Raw genomic sequence first — 8517 nt, 5'->3', positions numbered from 1 at the left:
GGCAGCAGCGGGGTGGGGGAGAACATTAGGGAAAGGAGCTAATGCATGCTGGGCTTCATACTTAGGTGATGGGATGATCTGTGCAGCAAACCACATGGCACATGTTTACCTATGCAACAAACCTACACATCCTGCACATGTACCCCAGAACGTATAAAAATAATTTAAAAAAAAAATCACAAACGTCAATGTGCAAACACATGTTTGAACACAGCGTATGAGGAAATCCCTCTGCCAACCTTAGAAAAATCAAAGTGTTGCCAGGAGCAGTAGCTCACGCCTGTAATCCCAGCACTTTGGGATGCCAAGGCAGGTGGATCACCTGAGGTCAGGAGTTCGAGACCAGCCTGACCAACATGGGAGAACCCCATCTCTACTAAAAATACAAAATTAGCCGGGCATGGTGGTGCATGCCGGTAATCCCAGCTACTCAGGAGCCTGAGGCAGAAGAACTGCTTGAACCCGGGAGGCCGGGGTTGTGGCTAGCCGAGACCGCGCCATTGCACTCCAGCCTGGGCAACAAGAGCGAAACTCTTTCTCAAAAAAAAAGAAAGAAAGAAAGAAAGAAAATAATAGACAAAGGAGAGAAACTGTCAGCCTTTCAAGACTGGCAACCGTGAGCAGAGTGCCCAGCTGTGAGGGAAAGGACAACCATATTAGAATCCCAGCCTGGGTGCTGTGATGCGGCAAGAAGCAGACCTGACATTCAGGAACCGACACAGCACCTGGCACAAAGAGCCCCAAGATACAGTAGCTAGGCCGGGCGCGGTGGCTCACGCCTGTAATCCCAGCAATTTGGGAGGCCGAGGCGGGCAGATCACCTGAGGTCAGGAGTTCAAGATCAGCCTGGCCAACATGGCAAAACCCCGTCTCTACAAAACATACAAAATTTAGCCGGGCTTGGTGATGTGCCCTTGTAGTCCCAGCTACTCGGGAGTCTGAGTCACAAGAATCACTTGAACCTGGGAGGCAGAGGTTGCAGTGAGCTGATATCGTGCCACTGTACTCCAGCCTAGGCGACAGTGAGACTCTGTCTCAAAAAAAAAAAAAAAAAAAAGATACAGTAGCTGCCATCATTACAATTGTCTTGAAGTTACTGCCTATCCCTATAGACCCACAACTCTGAAACTCATTCACACAGTAGAGTGCCAGGCACACTTTTGTAGAACATCATGAAATCTGGATAAATTAAGCAAAAAATAGCCAAGGGCTATAAATGTTTATGCCAGCTCTCCTAGAATCTAAATTAGAATCTCATGGCCACAGATGCCAAAAGGCTTAAGAGGTGTTATGCAGGGACCCTAAAACTGAGAAATTTTATGACCTTAACTTTTTTCTGAAACCTGCAAGAGAGACTACCGTTTCAAGTTCAGCTGTATAATACCTCCCTGTTCAGTATAAAATCAGTCTGAGCGGGGCTATCCTATGACATTACTACTATAGTATCCTGATTCAAACTTGATGCCAAATCCCCAAAGCCATGCTGTTAGCAACTGCTCAATGGAACCGAATCTTTACCTACCTTTGATCTACAATGGACAGAAGTCGGCCTGAGGTCACCGGGAAGGGAGGAGGGCAGCAAAGGTGGAATTTCAACAGCTCACAATACCCGCTCTGTGGCCAAACAAAGGCCTGACCTCCTGAGCGATGCGTGACCTTTAAACTCTGACAAACATATGTATTTACTCAGCAATTACAATTTAAACTACCCAAGGGGCAGTTTAATCACTTGTATCAAAGGGAATAAATTAAAGCTTCCCTAGATCCCATAACAGCAACAAGAAACGAAAGTAGCATTTGCACTCAAAAGAAAACAAAGAAACTTCTCTTTTCACCAGTACATACCATTTTTCTTTTTCTCAGAAATCGTCTGTGTTGTAATCGAGACAGACAGTGAGAAGCAGGGTCCAACCCCAAATTACAGAAGCTGTTAAATCTAATGATAAGTGAGCCGAGAGCGAGATCTCAAGTTTCTTAAATGTGAAAAGGACAGGGGAAGGCAGATGCTATTCTTTAAGCTGGAAGAAATTACTGTTCCGTTTTATTTTTAACATCATCCAAGACTGAAATCCGCTGGGAAAATGGAGTCACCATTTTCCACAGTTTTATCATCCAGTGGTAACCAGTGACTTTGGTTGACAGCATCCAATAACAGAGCTATTTTGAAAAGATAAACACAGAGATGGAAATTGGAGTAATACTAAATTTTGGTGCATTTTTTGGCAAAATAAATGCATATACCCTCAAATACTGAGGGTGGCAGTGTAAACTGCTAAAAATCCCTCTCAAAACTGGACACATCTGTTAAAGCTGAAACATACCCTATGACTTAGTCCTGCCACCTGTGGGCATATACTCAGCAGCAATGAGAAAGTGTATGTACACACTAGGAGATGAGGAGAAGATGTAATCGATTTCATGAGAAACCTAGCCACCCTGAAACAGCTGAACATTTTATTGATTGATTGATTGATTGATTGAGACAGAGTCTTGCTTTGTTGCCCAGGCTGGAGTACAGTGGCGCAATCTCTGCTCACTGCAACCTCTGCCTCCCTGATTCAAGCGATTCTCCAGCCTCAGCCTCCCAAGTAGCTGGGATTACAGGTGTGTGCCACCACACCCGGCTAATTTTTGTAATTTTAGTAGAGATGGGGTTTCATTATGTTGGCCAGGTTGGTCTTGAATTCCTGACCTCAAGTGATCCACCTGCCTCGGCCTCCCAAAGTGCTGGGATTACAGGCGTGAGCCACCGAGCCCTGCCTTTATTTTTATTTTTTGAGACAGGGTCTCACTCTCTCATTTAGGCTGGAATGCAGTGACATGATTAATGCTCACTGCAACCTCCAACTCCTGGCTGAAACGATCCTCCCGCCTCAGCATCTAGAGTAACTGGGACTACAGGTGCTTACAGGCATGTGCCACCACACCTGGCTAATTTTTTTATTTTTTATTGTTTGTAGAGATGGGGTCTCGCTATGTTGCCCAGATTGCTTTTGAACTCCTGGGCTCAAGTGATTCTCCCGCCTCTGCCTCCCATAGCACTGGGATTACAGGCATGGGCCACCACACCAGTCTGTAAAATCCAACATTTCATCAAGAGATGAATCTCATGGAATGTTGGGTGAAAGAAGCAAGACACAAACAGATACATGCTGTGTGGTTTCATTTGCATCAAGTTCAAAACCAGGCAAAACCAACCCATGCAGACAGAAGTAAGGTGGGCTGAATAGTCTGTTTCTTGATTTAGGTGTGGGCACTCTGTGAAACTCATGGAGCAGTACTTTTACATTTTACATATGTATACTTCAATAGAAACCTGCATTAAAATATTAACTCATATAGGTTTGGCAGTCGTAGGATTGTGTCTTTGTTCAGGAAAATAGTTACACAGTAACTGTAAACTAGAGTGCTACTTCAAAAATTGAAGTGGATTTCTTCATTTAAATGCTGTATGGTTTGGCCTCGCTAATTCTTCTTTGCTGCAGTCCAGTCACTTAGAGAGCTTTGTGCATGAAAAAGCAAGGCATCAGATCCTGTCTGTTGGGCCAGTGCCTTGGACAACCAATGGTAGACACTGCTCGGTCTGTGTACTTCCTGTACTTTAAGAGGAGATATTTTCAGACACCTACTATGTGCTACTTTGTGTACAGTATATCAATTTCACTCTATCTACCATAGAAAGTTGGTGTAAGAGAAAAACCCCTGAGGTTTAGAGATGCTAAGTAACCTGCCCACGCAGAGACCTTTGGCGAGTGAGATACAAAGCTCAGATTCAACCTCGAGTCTCATTCTGGCACACGGACCCTGTTTAGAACATGTCACCTCATACAGCCTGGGTGAAAATAGAGTGGCAGGAATATGGAAAAAGTGTCTTAAAACATCAAGCAGTTAATAGATAACAATTTAAATTCCAAGAATCAATCCGGGGGCCTTTAATAACCTGGTGCCCTCCGTCCCCACCCAGGCAAAATTAACCAGTCCTTCTCAGGTCCACGTTCTAACCAGTGCACCTCATAACACTCCTTGTGTTGGCCTCAGTATTGTCTCTTCCTTCCTGAAGACCTCAGTGCCCGAGTACCCAGCCTAGATCTCAGCCCAGGTGGGCAATCTGGAATGATTTTATTAGTCCTTGTGACTTAGAATGGGTTCAATGATACAAGGGCTTGGTGCAGAATCGCAGGCACAAAGGGCACTAGAGGACTGAGGTCTCAACATGTTTGTGAGGGAAGCAAAACTCAGGACACGTAAGACAATTTCCCAACACTATTCTTTATTTTATTTATTTATTTATTTATTTATTTATTTATTTATTTATTTAATTTTCTGAGACAGAGTCTCACTCTGCTGCCCAGGCTGGAGTGCAGTGGCATGATCTTGGGTCAGTGCAGCCTCTGCCTCCCAGGCTCAAGTGATCCTCCCAAGTAGCTGGGAGGACTACAGGTGTGAGCCACCACACCAGGCAGATTTTTGTATATTTTTGTAGAGTCGGCGTCTTGCTACATTGCCCAGGCTAGTCTTGAACTCCTGGGCTCAAGCGATCCACCCACCTCAGCCTTCCAAAGTGTTGAGATTATAGTAATAGGTGTGAGCCACTGCCAGCCTACCATGTGAAATCCCACCACATGCTTATGACCAGTACTTCCTCTTACAAAATTGAAAAGGCCGGGCGGGCGCAGTGGCTCATGCCTGTAATCCCAGCACTTTGGAAGGCCGAGGCAGGTGGATCACGAGGTCAGGAGATCGAGATCATCCTGGCTAACACAGTGAAACCCCGTCTCTACTAAAAATACAAAAAAATTAGCTGGGCATGGTGCCGAGCACCTGTAGTCTCAGCTACTCGGGAGGCTGAGGCAGGAGAATGGCGTGAACCCGGGAGGCAGAGTTTGCAGTGAGCTGAGATCGCGCCACTGCACTCCAGCCTGGGCGACAGAGTGAGACTCTGTCTCAAAAACAAACAAACAAACAAAAAGAAAGAAAGAAATTGAAAAGGGCGAGCTTTCTCCTACCTTCCAACTCTTTTGCTAAAATCCAGTTTACTGGAATGAGAACAAAGATTAACTACACAAACAACCTCCCGCCCACATGTAATTCAGGAATCACTATAAGGTAACACTTTCTGTACTTAGTAAATGAGAAACATAATATGCTCCCTGAGTAGAAAAGAAATTTAGAAGGCCTATTTTAGCCATTTCTTGAAAGCTTAATTTGGAGAAGGGATAAAGGCTGAATATATTCTGAGATCAACCACAAAGAACGGGTAAATATATAGGATGCGCCTTTCTCTTATCTTGGATGATGATAATAATTGATCTCCAATTTTCTTCCACAAGGGAAGGAGTTACAATCTTGAGTGCTATGGTGTCCTGGTTCTAAACCCAGGCAAACTCAACAACATACAATTATCTGCTTTATGCTGGAGTCCCGGTTCATCACTGAGCCAAAAAAAGAATAACACCCGCTAGGAGGATCAGTTTTCAATGGTGGAATAAAGAACTATGATATACTCTCAATAGCTTTCACTAATGGAGATGAATTGGATAAAACCACTTGATCTCTTAAAACTTTCTTTATTCGACTGCAAAAGTGCTATCTAAAAGACAGCAATCTATACCAAAGACTGCTTTTTTAAAAAACAATGTTTTATTCCTAGAAATCTCTTTTGGACAAGAGAAGCAATTCAAGGGTAGTGAGATTACCAAAGTATATTGTTTAAGAGGACCTGGTCAGCTCAAGTTTTAACTTTCTTTCTTTCTTTTCTTTTTTTTTTTTTTTTTGAGACAGAGTTTCGCTCTGGTTGCCCAGGCTGGAGTGCAGTGGTGCGATCTTGGCTCAGCACAACCTCTGCCTCCCGGGTTCAAGAGATACTTCTGCCTCAGCCTCCCGAGTAGCTGGGATTACAGGCATGCACCACCAAGCCCAGCTAATTTTGTATTTTTAGTAGAGATGGGGTTTCTCCATGTTGGTCAGGCTGGTCTTGAACTCCTGACCTCAGGTGATCCGCCCACCTCAGCCTCCCAAAGTGTCGGGATTACAGGTGTGAGCCACCACGCCCAGCCCAAGTTTTAACTTTCAAAGAAAATTTAGATGCTTAGAAGGATAATGTGAGAGCTTTTCACAGATATTCACAAAAACCTACAGACCTGTAAAAAGTGCTGTTGATTAATCTTGACTTTTATTTTTTCATTGTTCTCCTAACCACCCTGAGGTGGGTTTAAACAGAGAACTAGAAATGGGATTCTGGAAAAGCCTTAGTTCCTCAGAGCAGAGGGGTGATCTTACTTCGCCAAGGGAAAACTTGAGTGATTTTGCAATTTTTAAGCCTTCGTATAAATGCTTCTCTGCCATCAACCCATTTTTTTTTTCTTTTTTTTTTGACAGAGTCTCACTCTGTCACCCAGGCTGAAGTGCAGTGGTGCAATCTCGCTCACTGCAACCTCCGCCTCCTGGGCTCAAGTGGTTCTCTTGCCTCAGCCTCCTGAGTAGCTGGGATTACAGGCATGCACCTCCATGCATGGCTAATGTTTGTATTTTTAATAGAGATGGGGTTTCACCATGTTGGCCAGGCTGCTCGCAAACTCCTGACTTCAAGTGATCCAACCTCCTCAGTCTCCCAGAGTGCTGGGATTACAGGTGTGAGCCACCACACCCAGCCTCATTTGCGTTCTTTTGACTTCTTCTGCATCAGTCTGCGTCGAGCTGCCTCGTCCAGGTGCAAAAAGAAGGGAAACCTTGGTTCACTTCCTGGCTTCCCACTCGTTCTGAGCCTGTTTCCTTGCTGGAGTGCTAAGCACCTACTGTGTCCCAAATTAAGGGCATGCAACAGTCCCACATTTTAAGTTTTGGGAGGTTGAGAGAGTCCATCTTCTCCCAAATCCTGCTTGTTCAGCATCATCACAGGAAATGGCCGGTACACACAGTTGACAAACACCAGGAATCCCCAGAAAATAGAACATCAAGGTAAGACAACCACAGTATGTCAAAATGCATGCCTGTCAGGGTTGGAGATACCCAAGTGTCAGGCTCATCAGACCAGCCTGAGGACAGGCAGAACATGGTAGAATTCAACCATATACCCAACTTAGACAAAATGAAGCTGAAAAGCCTTACAGGAATATCATCAGATCACTTTCTAAAGTCTCTAGGAACTTCAATATCATGTGTGTTTTGAGTCCAAGTCAGGCAGGCAGCTGCCCAAACTGAAACGGGTGGTCTCTGCAAGGACATTGGGAATGACCCCTGGACCATGCTTTGCAGCCAGACCCCTGGAGCAACTGCACTTACAGCTAGTCCTTCCTGCCACTGACTGCAGACCCTTCCGTGACACGGACCATCAGAGTCACCATCATTAGCTTTGCTTTTTTGTCCTTGTAGAGTTGAGGGAGCTAAAGCCACCTCCAGCCCCTGTGGGATGGATGCTCTGCTGAAATTCCTGAGCAGCACAGCCAGCCCCAGAAGTTCTAACTCTCGAGAACCTGGGGTAATGTATGGCAAGAACAGAAATGAAGACTCTGCTGCAGTGCTAAGGACACCTGTTAACTGTGCCACATTTGCCAAACTTTGCCTTAAATGTATCACAGTAACTGATAGTTCTGACTAAAAAATAAAGATCACTGATATGGCTTGGCTGTGTCCCCACCCAAATCTCATCTTAAATTGTAGCTCCCACAATTCCCATGTGTTGTGGGAGGTACCCGGTGGGAGGTAATTGAATCATGAGTACGGGTCTTTCCTGTGCTGTTCGTGTGATAGTGAATAGGTCTCACGAGACCTGATGGTTTCATAAAGAGTTTTCCTGCACAAATTCTCTCTCGTCTCTCATCTGCCGCCATGGAAGACATGCCTTTTGCCTTCCGCCATGATTGTGAGGCCTCCCCAGCCACGTGGAACTGTGAGTCCATTAAACTTCTTTTTCTTTATAAATTACCCAATCTCAGGTATATCTTTATCAGCAGAGTGAAAACAAACTAATACAATCACAAACTGAAATTCCATGGCGCTTGTAGAGCATCATGTGACTCTCACGGGGTGGCCCTGCATCTCCCCTGTGCCCGGATGATAACTGCAGAGCACACCTCCCTCTGCTCCCTGGAGTGCTGGCATAGGAAGACTTCGGGACTGGACTGGGGAGTCACAGCTCTGTTCTGCTTTTGTCCCTAATTAGGTATGTGGTCTGGGTTGTTTTACTTTCTCAGTTTTCTTTTGCTTTCCAGAATGTCTAAAGCTTCTCATGGCCCAAAAATTGTTACTGGTAATGAATGGTAAGAGTAGTGACAGCACCCACTGAGAGGATCTATTGTGTTTAATAAGGAAACATGCTGTGTCCTTTACATGAATTAGTTCATTCACTCACAACCTATACTATCCCCATTGTCCAGCTGAGAAAAATGAGGTTCAGAGGTTAGCCAATAAGGGACAGAGTCAGGACCTGACTCTGGGCCTGATTCTGAAGCCTGCGTCCTACTCACTCTGACAGTGCCACTCAATGCCATCACTACACTTATATGTGGCACATCCCCT

Source organism: Gorilla gorilla, chromosome 3, assembly GCF_029281585.2.
Source record: "Gorilla gorilla gorilla isolate KB3781 chromosome 3, NHGRI_mGorGor1-v2.1_pri, whole genome shotgun sequence".
NCBI classification, from domain to species: domain Eukaryota; kingdom Metazoa; phylum Chordata; class Mammalia; order Primates; family Hominidae; genus Gorilla; species Gorilla gorilla.
The sequence above is the reverse complement of the archived record's forward strand: the minus strand, read 5'-3'. Positions refer to the sequence as shown.